The following is a 13,240-nucleotide window of genomic DNA, read 5'->3' on the forward strand; positions in this document are numbered from 1 at the left end:
ATACTGTAATTTCAGGTTTTCAGGCCTAGTCTCCCAGTTAGGAATGAATCCCAGAGTGCAGTGGCAGCGCTGAGTCCCAGCCACTAGATCACCATGGGTTGGTGTCTCACAAAGCCACAGCAGGAACTTTGCTGATGCTCAGGAAAGCAGTGAAAAGAGGCAAATTTATTTAGAGAAAGAAAAATTTATTAAGGAGAAAAGGAACAGATAAAAAGTGGGACTCCCAGGCTGGTGGAACCAGGCCAAGGAGGAGCAAGGTAGCCGAAGTGGAGTCGTGCCTCAGGGAATATGTACCTTTTCCCCTAATTATTCTAAAACCCCAACAGTCGCTTTGTGACTAGTTAGTTCTCGGTGGTCTCATTCACTCTGCTACTGTGCTTGGGATCTTTCCGCTTCACAGCCCTTTTTATTGTCCTTGTCCAGGAACATCCACTATGCCTGGTCCTGGGGTGTTTGATTAACCCCTTTTGGAATTTATTGACCTTATTGCTGGACCTTCTCTTTTTCCTTTTGTTGCCTTATTTCAGAATAAGATAAGATAACTCTCCTGAAGCCCCTGCCTGCACTGTCCCTGAAGATGACTAATCCTAACTTGCCCTAGGACTCACTGAGACCAGGTATGTGGTTGAAGAGGATAGACTTGAAGCTAAGACAAAGAAAAAAGCTGTCACAAGTTGAGTTGCTCAGGAAGTGGACCCTCAGACAGATTGGCATGCAGGGAATTTATGAGGGCATACTCTCAGTATCAGGAAAAATAGGAGAAGGGAAGGAATCAAGATTGGGTGGAGCTATTTACAATAGCCAAGATATGGAAACAACCTAATGCCCTAATCAAGAAGATGAGGTATATATGCAGGATGGAATACTACTCACCATTTAGAAAAGATAAAACTCGTGCCATTTATGGCAATAGGAATGGAGCTGGAAGGGATTATGCTTAATGAAATAAACAAGGAAAAGAAAGATGAATACTGGATGGTTTTACTTAAATGTGGAATACAGAGAAAACAAAGAGTCAGGCAAAGACAAACTTTACAAACCCTTGAACAAACCCTTGAAAGCTGACCATAGATCAGAGGCATCCCGAGGTGGGGGGGAGGGAGAAGACAGGAGGGAGGAAGAATGGTGAAAACAGGGATGGGGAACAAATGGATTATGGTGGAGGACTATGGATACTTTGGTGGTGGGAGAGTTATGGGGACCACACCTCAAGGGAAAAACACTATACTGTCAAAGTATTAACATGGATGCAAAATCATGGTACTTCATTGAAAAATAAAAAAAAAATAGATGGAGAGAGGAGTTTGGCTGTGATGCAGTCACAAGGACCTCAGCCAAGTCCCTGGGGAACCCTGGGGAGAGAATTGTAAGATATTGAAGGACTAAACAAAGCAAGACAGCAGCCATTTTAAGGAAGACGACCATTTTGAAGAGCACAGCTGAGCCCAAGTTTCGTTTCAGGGTAAAACCACAAGTTCCCCAAGGCAAGGATAAACAAAACTTAAAGGTTGCCAAAGAAAGGTACACAATCAGATTGAACTTGGTCTCTGTTGTGAAAGGTCCCCTTTTTCTGATATGAAAGGTCCCCTTTTTCTGCTGTAAACAGAGTATAAAAAACAGCTTGTCACCCTTAAAGGGGTCCTTCTCTCAACCTGATGAGACTGCTGTGTCAGTACACCAGGCAGAGTCGGACCCTAGCTTAAGCCACCCATAAAGCCTTTTTGCTTTTGCATCTCTGGCTCCGTGTAGTTTTTGGGAACCCTGGACGGAGTTGAGGCGCCAACTCCTAACATTTTGGGGCTCGTCCAGGATACCCAAATACTGCACAAAGTGGCCAAAGAAAGGCTCAGGCCAGAGGAGGACAGCTGGTTCCTGGTATATGGGCTTCCTGGGTCGGGCGGACGCGCCATACGACCAGGGGCACGGGGTTTGGAGAGACGTCTCAAACCCGCGACGGCCGACGCCCAGGGAAATTCAGATTTTTCTGGGGCGTACGCGGCCCAGTTCCGACGAGGAATCCGGAAATCTGGGGCGTACGATTTTTCGGAGCCGGTTCCGACGGTTTTTCCGGAACCCGTCCTGAGATTCGAGCCGGGACGGGGAGGCAAATTTGGGGAACAGTCACTGTCCTGTCCGGTAAGCCCGAGGGCCTGTTTTTGTTATCTGTGGTCTTCAGTTTGTGTCTCGTGGGAATTGTTGTCCCTGTCTTGTTTTCCTTTCTACAGGATGGGCCAGGGACAAACCACACCATTGTCCCTCCTGGTGGACCATTTCTCGGAGGTCCGGGCAAGGGCCCAAAACCTTAGTCTTAATGTTAAGAAAAGGTTACTAATCACTTTTTGTTCTAGTGAATGGCCAATTTTTACTGGCATCCAGTGGCCAAGTGGAGGATCCTTAGACCTTGCTGTCATTCAGCAAGTTAAAAAGCGAGTTATGGCTCTTCACCCTGATCAAATTCCTTGTATACTTCTGTGGGAAAATATTACTACCTTTCCCCCTAAATGGTTGCAACCCTTTGTTCCAAGACTTGCCCTCGCAGCCGGACAAGGAAAAACCCGTGTTTGTCTAGCACAACTAAAAGAAGGGCCCAAAAAGCCTGTCCTCCAAGACTCTTCCTATCCCCAGGATATTGATGAGAGCCTTGAGCCTATGACGCCTACGGCTCCACCTCCCCCTTATCCCGCCTTAGACCCAGAACCCAACCCTGAGCCTCTAATTCCCGATCCCGGACGAGCCCCCAAAATGTTAGGAGTTGGCGCCTCAACTCCGTCCGGGGTTCCCAAAAACTACACGGAGCCAGAGATGCAAAAGCAAAAAGGCTTTATGGGTGGCTTAAGCTAGGGTCCGACTCTGCCTGGTGTACTGACACAGCAGTCTCATCAGGTTGAGAGAAGGACCCCTTTAAGGGTGACAAGCTGTTTTTTATACTCTGTTTACAGCAGAAAAAGGGGACCTTTCATATCAGAAAAAGGGGACCTTTCACAACAGAGACCAAGTTCAATCTGATTGTGTACCTTTCTTTGGCAACCTTTAAGTTTTGTTTATCCTTGCCTTGGGGAACTTGTGGTTTTACCCTGAAACGAAACTTGGGCTCAGCTGTGCTCTTCAAAATGGTCGTCTTCCTTAAAATGGCTGCTGTCTTGCTATGTTTAGTCCTTCAATATCTTACAGAATGACCTTTCATAATTGTCCTACATTGGGACAAGGGGGATGGACCTCTATACCTTGGAGTCAGTTAGTGGGTGTAAGCTGCCCCAAGAAGAGGTAAGACTCTGGGTGAGGCTACTCTCTTTAGACAGGAGAGTCCCCAGGGTGTGGGCAGCCCCGGTGGCACTTTCATCAGCACGGGCGATGACATCCTTCAGTCGAGTCTCGGTGGACACACCACTGATTATTACCAGAGGCCCAGGTCAGGGAAGTAACTACAGTAGCTGCTATGCTCTATACCTGCACTTCACACATCTCACTTTATTTCCAGACATACCTTGCAAGGTCAATATCATAACTTCATTTCATCGGCAAGAAGCTGAGGCTCAGAGAAAGTAACTTGCTCAGTGTCCCCAGTCAGCAAGAAATGAAGTCAGGATTTGAACCCATGTCAGCCTGGCTTTATGCCCACAAGGCCAGTGAGAATACTAACCATGGGGAGCCTCTTTCCTCTCTAAAGAAGGAAGTGAGGGGTCAGTGGTAAGAGAGGGAAATGGTTTTTAGAGTGCTGGAAAAAAAAAATACAAATAACTGCAGAGCTGGACATGATAGGAGGAGAATAAAAGGATTGATTGCCAAGCAACAGAGAAGGCCCAGGTGAGGTTAGCTGGCACGGATGTTTCTGGCACATAATGGACTTTTTTATTTTTTTGGCCGATCAGCAAGATGAATCCTCTCACTTATGTTGAAGAATTCCCTGTCTTATAAGCCCAGGTGGGAGAAACTGAAAATGGGTGGTCGTCACTTTACCAACCACCCTTGCTTCAGGGGGCGTCCATGACGCAGGCACCATTGCTCATCCACAGCCCCCCAGCTTTGAAGCAGATGGTTGTGGGGAGTATATGGTAGGGAGTGGAGATCTCCAGGAAGAGATTTTTGTGGCTACGGGGTTGGTGGGCTGGTCCCACCCATGCTGGAGAGGGAAGTGGGAGGCAGCACTATGGCTGGGCACAGCAGAGGCATCTGAGTAAGCTGTTGGGCAGTGCAATTTCTTTCTTTCTTTCTTTTTTTTTTTTTTTTTAAAAGATTTACTTATTTACGAATACAAGAACTGGGGTACAAGTCAGAAGTGTGGGGGTGAGAGGATTCACCAGAGACAGAGAGAGAGCGGGGAACAGAACAGGGAGACTGACTGAAATACACTGCTGAGGGGAGCCATGGGTGAGACAGGAGAGGTCTTGCGCTATGTGGGTCACTTCCACAAGTTCAAAGTGAGATTGAACTTGTGCTGCAGTGGCTGCGGATAACTTCACAAGTGCTGTGTCTTAACCCCTTGTGCCACCAGGGAGGCACCTGGGCAATGCGATTTTTAGCACATTTTGAATACTACTCCCAGCTGGATAATTCTAAGTCTGACTGTTCAGCTGTCCTGCTAATTCTGTGAGTGACCCAATTAGAAAAAACATTATCGTGAAACAATTTCACACTTATATTGCAAAAACAGTAAGTCCATAAAACCTTCATTCACCCAGATTCTCAAAATGTTAACATTTTGCCACACTTTGTTTTCTCTCTTCATTATCTGTCTTACTATAGTAATAGTTTCAGGTAAGATTCATGAGGATCTACTAAATTAATGCCTGAAGAATGAAGATAAATGAGATATTTACATAGCCTCAAAATATATCCCCTCAAAGTAACTTCACAATGAAAAAACCTGGTAGACAGACACCACCTTAACCAGCCACCAAACGCAGTCTCAGGAGTTGGACAAACACATACCATACAAGATTTGGTAGGAAGAGCCGAGAAGAACACACGCTCACATCTATGGCATTTCTATAAAAAACGAACAACCTAAACCTACTCCTCAGGAAACACCAGAAAAAAATAAGCCAGAGTTTGTTCTACAAATGATCTGGCCCATTTTCCTTGTATCATTTACATAATTTTAAAAATTAATTTAAGGGCAACCTTCTCTGCAAGTGCTTTGTTACCTGCACATCACTGTTGCTGTGATGGGGTCCGGGCTAGTGAAGACACTGCCAGGGACTGACTATCCACTTGTAAGCCCCCCCCCGCCCCCCCCCCCCCCCCCCCCCCCCCGGGAACAGCAGCAGCAGCGGCAGACATGCTGGTTGAATACTTGTGCACATTCTTGAATACTTGTGCACATCCCGCTGAAGCTTTGTGTTTCAGTTTTCCATGCACACCTTTGCTCCATGGCTGCACAATTATGGCATATTTATTTTTCGTCTTTGAAGCTGTGGGAGTGACAAAGGGCAGAGCCAGGCAGGGTCTCTCGCTGAGTGCTGACTGTGTGCTGGTGTGGTGGGTTGCCTCCACCCAGTGTGTTGCAGTGGTTAAGTGCTCAGACTTTTGAATAACTTTCTTCATCTGTAAAATGGGGGAAATGGTAACATGTAGTTCTGAGGAGTGATGTGAAGCTTAAATGGGATACCAAGTATAAACAGTGCGCCATTGTCACAAATTTAGATCATGGCTGTGTATGTGACTACAAGAGTGTTTGATTAGGTGATTAGATGCCCCCGAGGTCAATCAGCTTTGAAGAAGAAACAGGGACAGAGCCCAGGTTTGCATTTTTCATTCCAGCATCCTCCTCCATGGAAAGCACAGAGATGACAGGACTGACAGAGGGGGCTTGGGCTGGAGACCAAGTGGCCATCGCACAGACAAGGAAATGAGGGCTGGTGGAGAGCTCTGGGCTTTCCAGGTCAGTGCGGGACACTCTCTAACACTCCCCTCTGTTGGGCTCCTCCATCGCCCCCACTCGTGCTAACCTTGGTGCTTGCAGAGTTGGGCAGGGAGCTCATAACTCGATAATTGCCTTGTGGATTTTATGGGGCCATATAAGAGTGTGCTGTGCAAACTTTTATGAGTATTTACTTTACAATGTCTACGGAAGCCATTAACACTTTCATTAGCCAGATTCAAGGGCTTTGAGAGGCTTGACTTCCCCACTAAGTTTGAATTGTGAATAAAAGTTTACAAAAGCTTGCATGCTTATTCCAAGGCAAGGCGGTGCTCTTGGTGTCTCACGGACACAGATGGAATTACAAATCCGTGGTCAACTATCCTTTCCAATTCTGTGTTGACTGGAAGGGGGCAAATGAAGATTACTAGACTACAGACCTCAGTATTTGTTACTTAGTGAAACCTGAATTTCTCCAAAAAAGCTGATCTCAAGTGACCTCCTGCCTTCTGAGAATGCACTTTCAGTTTGGATTCCATAATTTCTGGCAGGTAGGCTCTTAAGCATCAGGTAGCAGAAAAGATAAAAAAAAATAATTTCTAGTTCCTTTGAAATATGTGGTTGTGCATTACAGGTTTCTCTACCTGGTAAAATGAGGACACTCTTTTAAATGTACTTAAAATCTATCGTAAAGGCTCAGAGCTGGTTCTTGTATTATTTTAAGTGGTGCTGTGAGTTCACGTTATTAAGAGAATTACTGTATTTGAGAGAAGTGACCATTAGCAGGAAATGATCAGATAGAGAAACCAGGCCCTGGGAGTTTGCTCCCAGTAGTGCATGATGAAAACATGGATTGCTTATTTTCTGAGCACTGAGGCACCTCGTGGAGCTTGTCTGACGAAAATAAATGCACACTTTGCACATCACTTGATCCCCCCGTCCCCCAACAATATGCAAGAAAATGTCCTAAAAATGATGAAGAGAGATGTAAAAATGAATTGAATCCTACTTCTCTGGGATACAAGTTGTTTTGTTGTTACTGTTTGCTCATTTCTTGTGTATCTTGCTTGCAGTAAGTGGAGTCTGTCCTCCTTCTGAGTTCCAGGCCCATTTATCATTATTGATACATGCCAAGCCCTTCTGTCCTTTTATTTATTTTTTTCCTTTTCTCCCCCATTCCACTCTCTCACTCCCTCCTCCTATGGGCAACTGCACTTTTGCATTTGATGTCTGTCATTTTTGCCTGTATATGTTTTTATAAAATGTTTACTGTTTTGCTGCATGTATTTTTAATGTATGTAAATGGTATTGTGTTGTATAATCTCACTCCATTTCTTACTCTTCTCACTAAACACTGTGTTTTTAAGATTCACTCATGTTGCTGTATTTAAATCTAATCTGTTGCTTCTAATTGCTGCATAATGCGCCATTCAGATTTTATTTGTGTGAAAGAGGAAGCTATTTTGAGGAAGAGGTCTATCTGAACTTCATGAAAATAATTCTATGGGTTCTGGAGAGAATAGACTGGAGTTCCTGGGGGAGGGGGAAGCTGGGAAGCAAGTCTTGTCATCCAAATGGAAGGCCCCTAGTTGGTGGTGGGAATGGGTAGGAGGGGTGACTTGATACATTTTACTGCATAATGGATACAGAGAGGTGGATGCAAAGGAGTCAAAGGTAATATTAGAATTCTGAGCCTGAGGGGCTTCATGGCCCAATGATTGAGGGAGGAAACAATGGAAGTGGGGGATCTATTGAGAGACAAGAGGGTGAGGTGCCTGTTATATGTCCCACATTGAGCAAGTCTGCTAGGAAATGGCAGGGCTGGGTATAGAGAGATCTTTACCTTCATTGAGTGGAAAACAGACACTATCAAAAGATCATAAAAATAAAAACAAGTTGCCACAGGGCTCTGGGAGGTTGAAGGGCACCAGGTATAGGTAGGATGTAAGGAGGGTGTACTCTGGGGACATCACACCTGAGCTAGGGCTTGGTGTAGGAGTTCCCTGGGTGACAAATGAGGGGTGAGAACATGAGCAAAGACCTGAAGTGGGAAAGAATTTGGCACAAGTGGGGGGCTGAAAGAAGGCAAGGATGTCCTGGCACGGGGAGCAGCCGCTGCTGGGGCCTGGTTCTGCAGGGTCTCCGGCTCACCCACAGCATTTTTAGGATCGTCCTAAGAGGGATGAGGAATAGGAAAGGCTGTGATTCAGGCTTGCTGAGTTGAGCGGTTCCAAACAGGATGTTGTGGAGAAGATTTTTGAGAGGCAATGAGGGAGAATAGGAAGGGTTTTGTGGGTGTGGGGTAATGTTTAGGCAGACGATTAGCATGTGGGAAGCCCTGGAGGTTGCTAGACATGTTAGAGGAGTTAAAAGAAATGAGTGTAGCTGAAGTGCGGAAATGAGAGGAAGAACGGCGTGATGATAGGATTCAGACCCACTTGGGGCTATTAGGTCACGTGATGGAGTTGGACACTGTCTGAAGGAGAGGGCTTCAGGCAAGAGTACGATTGGAGTTTTCCAAATGAGAGGTGGGAGTGGCTTGGATTGGGGGTGGCTGAGGAGATGAGGACACGGAGATTGATTTGAGAGGTTTTAAGGTCAAGTTGACTGGGCTTGATGATGGATTGGAATGGTGGGGGCAGGGAGTCTGTGTCAACAGAACGGGTTGAGTTTGAGCTGCCTGTCGGATATGCAAATACAGATGTCCAGGGATCACTTGGATATGACACTCAGACATGCAGAAGATGGTTTAGAGAGCCTGAGATCAATTTTGGAATCACCTGTGCTGGGGGAAAGGGGAAACCATGAAAACGGGTAAGATTACAAGGAATATTGTATGGGAACAGAAATTTGGAGATGCTTATTTGGAAGATAAATTTTTATTGGCAGTTTTAAATTTTGTTATTCATTTTTCAGACATTAAAAATGCAATGACAAGCAAAGAAAAAGACAGTGTAATCTTATATTCCCATCATCATGAATATATGCAGTCATATCTGCTACATCAAAAAAATAAGAAATAAAATATTATAACCCCAATTCCCCTCAATTTCTGCTAAACACATTCATGAACTTGATGGCAGAATACTTTTTTGAGATGTGCATTCCTCTTTTCTCTTCGTGTTTTTCCTTTCCTAATTGAAGCAGGTTGCAGATTGCCGAAGCAGAGTTCTGGATGTTTATGAGGTCAAGGCTGTCTGAAGAAGATGGAGAGTGAGATAAGGAGGATTTCCTAGTGATTATGTAGAGTTCTCTGGGTGATGTCTATGGTCCTGGAGTGGAAGCAGAGGGGTCCTTTTCTCTGTCCCTGGAGTACTCTCAGCATTGGCAGGACCTTAGAACGGTGTCTGAGCTGCCAGTTATGCTAAAGCTTTCCCTCTATTAGCTTGGTAGGAAGAAGTAGGGCCCCATAGTACCACAGAGTCTGAAGCAGTAGAATTCTCTGTGGATATCCAGAGTGAACCGATGTCTTATCAGAGGTGTCTCTCCTCTATGTCCTAGCCCTGTGTCTCACCTGAAGACCATAACATAACCCCTCAGGGATAGAAGAAGGGGCCCCAGGGATGACTGAGACTCAATTCCTCACCCGCAGGATAAGTGCTCAATGTAGAACTTAACTTGATTAACAGAAAACAAATAAATGAAATATTTTCTGAATCCTTGAGTCTATGGGTAGAAATTCATAGCCAACATAAGTCTACTTGATGAGAGGAGTCCATAGGGAAGACTAATAGGAGGAGTTAACTGTCTCCCAGAGAAGAGGTAGTCCAAAAGATGAGAGTGGTCTGCTGTGTGAGATGTGGCAAGAAGTCCTGGGGTGGGAGTCCCAGAGGAAATAGGCGATCCAGCCTGTTGGGATGGGGAACCTTTGAAAGGACAGAGGGTGTGTGGCAAGAGGCCAGAAGAGACTGGGAGTAACACTTGTTTTTTCTTTTTTAAAGATTTATCTATTTATGCATATAAGAACTGGGGTGTAGGCCAGAGATGAGTGGGTGAGACAGAGTGGGGAGCAGAACAGGTGGATTTACTGAAATATACTGAGGGGAGAAGCAGGCGATACAGGAGAGGTCTACTGCATATTGTGGGACACCTCCCTGGCCGGGTATCGAACTCATGCCTCATGACTAGCGATACCTTGATAGCGCTGTGTCTTTAACCCTGTGCCACCAGGGAGGTCCACTGTGGGTGACACTTGTATCGACTCCACTTAAGAAGCTTGTTAGTGAAAAGAAGGGAAGAGAAAGAAGATTTATTTTATTTTATTTTATTTTATTTTATTTTATTTTATTTTATTTTATTTTATTTTATTTTATTTTATAGGGCTAAGAGAGACTTGAGGTTATTTCTTTCCTGAGATAGAAAAAAAAGTAGGAGAGCGTTAATAAGAAAGGTAGGGAGGACAGCTGATAACTGATGGAAGGAGATCATGGTAGCCAACTTGTACCAGAGAGGAGGGAGGGGATTGACCCTGTAAGGAGGAAGAGCACATCCCTCTGGATCTGCAGGAAGAAGGACCTATGGCCATATATAGAGGAACCCTTATAGTGTATACAGTGTACAAGGAAGCACATGGTGGGTGGCCTAGACCTTCACAGCAAAGCATGTAAAGCATGTTAACCCATCATGGACTTGGGGATAATAGAAATATTTTAGGGTCAATACAGGAAAGGACATAATAAGAAATAATTAAGTCTGCGGGCCTCCCTCGTGGTGCAAGGGGTTAAGTCTCAGCACTATGAAGCCATCACCAGCCACTGCAGCATGAGTTCGATCCCTGGCCAGGGAGCTACCCACATGGTGCAGCAGACCTCTCCTGTCTCTCCCTCTGCTCCCTTCAGCAGTGTATTTCAGTAAATCTGCCTGATTTGTTCCCCACTCTGTCTCTGGTGAATCCTCTCACCCATCCCGTACCTCTGACCGGTACACCAGCTCTTGTATGCATAAATAATAAATAAATCTTTTTTTAAAAAATAATTAAGTCTGAATAAAAGTGTAATCTTAATAAAGATACCGCAATGATTATATTTGATGTGGCAGATACTGTATTATGCATACTACTGATATAGGAATTGCAGGTTTTCAGGCCTAGTCTCCCAGCCAGGAACGATCCCAGGCTGCAGTGGCAGTGCTGAGTCCCAGCCACTGGACCACCACGGGTTGGTGGTGTCTCATGAAGCTGCAGCAAGAACTTCACAGACGCTCAGGCAAGCAAACGAAAAGAGGCAGATTTGTTTAGAGAAAGAGAAAGTTTATTGAGGAAAAAAAGAACAGGAAAAAAAGTGGGACTCTCCGGCCATGAAACCAGGCCAGGGAGGGGCAAAGAAGCTGAAGTTGAGTCGAGTCTTAGGGAATATAGACCTTCTTTCCCTGATTATTCTAAAGCTCCACCAGTCTCTCTGTGATTGGTTAGTTCTCGGTGGTCTCATTCACTGCCTAAATGTCTCCGTGCCCGGAACTAAGTCTCTGTGGCCCAGCCCTTATCTTTTTTTCTTCATTGTCCTCTCTTTGGAATGTCTTGTTGACCCTAAGGTCATAAATTAAGTCCCTAATGTCATAAGTCATGGGGTGTTTGATTAGTTCCCTTTGGAATTTGTTGTCCTTATCTTTGGAGCCTTCCTTAACTATCCTGAAGTCCCTGCACTGTCCTTGAGGCTGCCTAATTATCCCTAACTTGCCCTAGGATTCACTACTTAATGATTTATATAATCAGTATAATTCTTAGATATTTTAGTTATCATTATCCCCATTTTATTGATGAGGAAATTGAAGCTTAGAGAGATAAATAATATAGTAATTTGGTCATTCATCAAGAACATTGCAGTGCCATGGTTTTAGCCAATCTACTGGACACCAAAATCAATTTCAGTCTTTTGTCAACCGGAGAAACACAGCAGCACAGGCCTGGTGGTTCCACTGAGTGAGATGCAGGCAGCATGGAAGTTCTGCAGTAGTTTGGGTTCAGGAGGATTTCTGGATGCTGGATGAACTGGTTTAGGAGTTCCAAGATACTCTGATCTTAAGATGTGTGGATAAAGATGAGTATGATGCATGTGTCACCCCGACCAGGTTGTTCAGGGAAAGAACTGACAGTCTGACAGAATAAAAAGTGTGAAGGATGAAAAATCTGTAGACCGAGGTCAAAGGTGGATTTCAGAATGCATCTGTGTATAGTTGGAATCTGGAGACATGACTGATGGACTCACTGGGGGTCCAGTCAGAGTAAAGAAGAACAGACCTGAGAGCAAGTCTGAATGAATTCCAACAGGAAGCAGTCAATAAAAGAAGGAGAAATTTGCAAAGGAAATAGAAAAAAATGTTGGCAAAAATCCAAGAGAGGGATAGAGTTATGTCGTTAGAGCAAAGTGAAGAGAATAGGAATCAAGAAGTAGAGAGTGTCCACCAGGGCCAGTGAGGCTGACAAGTACAGTGAGCTGAGGATCAAACACGCCCATTGGGTTTGGGACCTGGCAGTCTCTGGCAAGTTCTAGTGGAGTGATCGGGATTACAGGCAGTTTGGGAGTAGGTTGAGAAGTGAGATGAGCAAGGAACTATAAATAGGAAATGTGAAATAACCTCTTCAGAAGTTTGGCTTAAAAGGTAAAGAGATGAGGCAATGGCTAGAAGGGTGTCTGAAGTTGCGGGAGGCACTTTTTAATTTGAGAAGACGATGGCTATGTAATTGCCGTTGGGAAAAATCCATTTGAGAGGAAACTAGAAAAAGGATTGTGGATAATGCACATTTCCTGACAAGGCAGGAGAGGCTGAATCTTAAGCCATGTGGACTAATCAGTCTTGGTTGGTGGGAGGGAGAAAAGGCCAGGGAACAGGAGGGAGGGGGTGGGCTTACGTGCTTGGTGGTGGGAGGGCAAGAGAGATCCTCATAAGAGACTCAATGTTCCCTGTGAAATAGAAGCCAGGTTGTTAAGCCAAGAGTGAGGAAAGAAGTGGGGGAGTCTGAGGCTTGAGGAGGGCAGATCGGGCTGGATGTGTGTTGAAAGAACAGTGGCAAGCACGCCGGGCAGTGTTGAGTGCTGTCTGGGAATAGTCAGAAGAGTGAAATGTGTCTGCCCTGTTGTGGTACTTTCTTAATAAAACTCAGCAGTTTGTGCCATGCCTCAGGGTAAGAGGAGGTTTATTCAGAGTTGACTTTTTGCCAGGGAGCTGTAATAAAAAGACAGAGTAGCAGAGGAGTTTAGAGTTCTGAAAAAAAGTGTTGTGGAGTGGTAGGCCTTGAGATCTGTTTGTTAAGAAGGAGAATGCAAAAAAGATGTTAGCTGAGGGACTGGCAGGGAGTGAAGGGGGTTCATTGACCTGAGATTCCAATGAGGTTCAGAAACAATTGGTGAAAAGTTAACCAAACCAGCTGGAAAGGAAGTTGAA

General features: G+C 44.9%; 1 long non-coding RNA gene across 2 annotated transcripts in view; it reads left to right on the plus strand.

The window, feature by feature from the left end:
• The first annotated feature begins 2,025 nt into the window (after positions 1–2,025).
• The window catches only part of LOC119256939 (uncharacterized), a 58,550-nt gene continuing 47,335 nt past the window's right edge, over positions 2,026–13,240 (plus strand). For both annotated transcript variants that reach the window (XR_008553956.1, XR_008553957.1), the window contains exon 1: positions 2,026–2,136. This is a non-coding gene — a long non-coding RNA (uncharacterized LOC119256939). The remainder of the gene's footprint in view (positions 2,137–13,240) is intronic.

Source organism: Talpa occidentalis, unplaced genomic scaffold, assembly GCF_014898055.3.
Source record: "Talpa occidentalis isolate TD23 unplaced genomic scaffold, MPIMG_talOcc4v2.1 talOcc4.4, whole genome shotgun sequence".
NCBI lineage: Eukaryota > Metazoa > Chordata > Mammalia > Eulipotyphla > Talpidae > Talpa > Talpa occidentalis.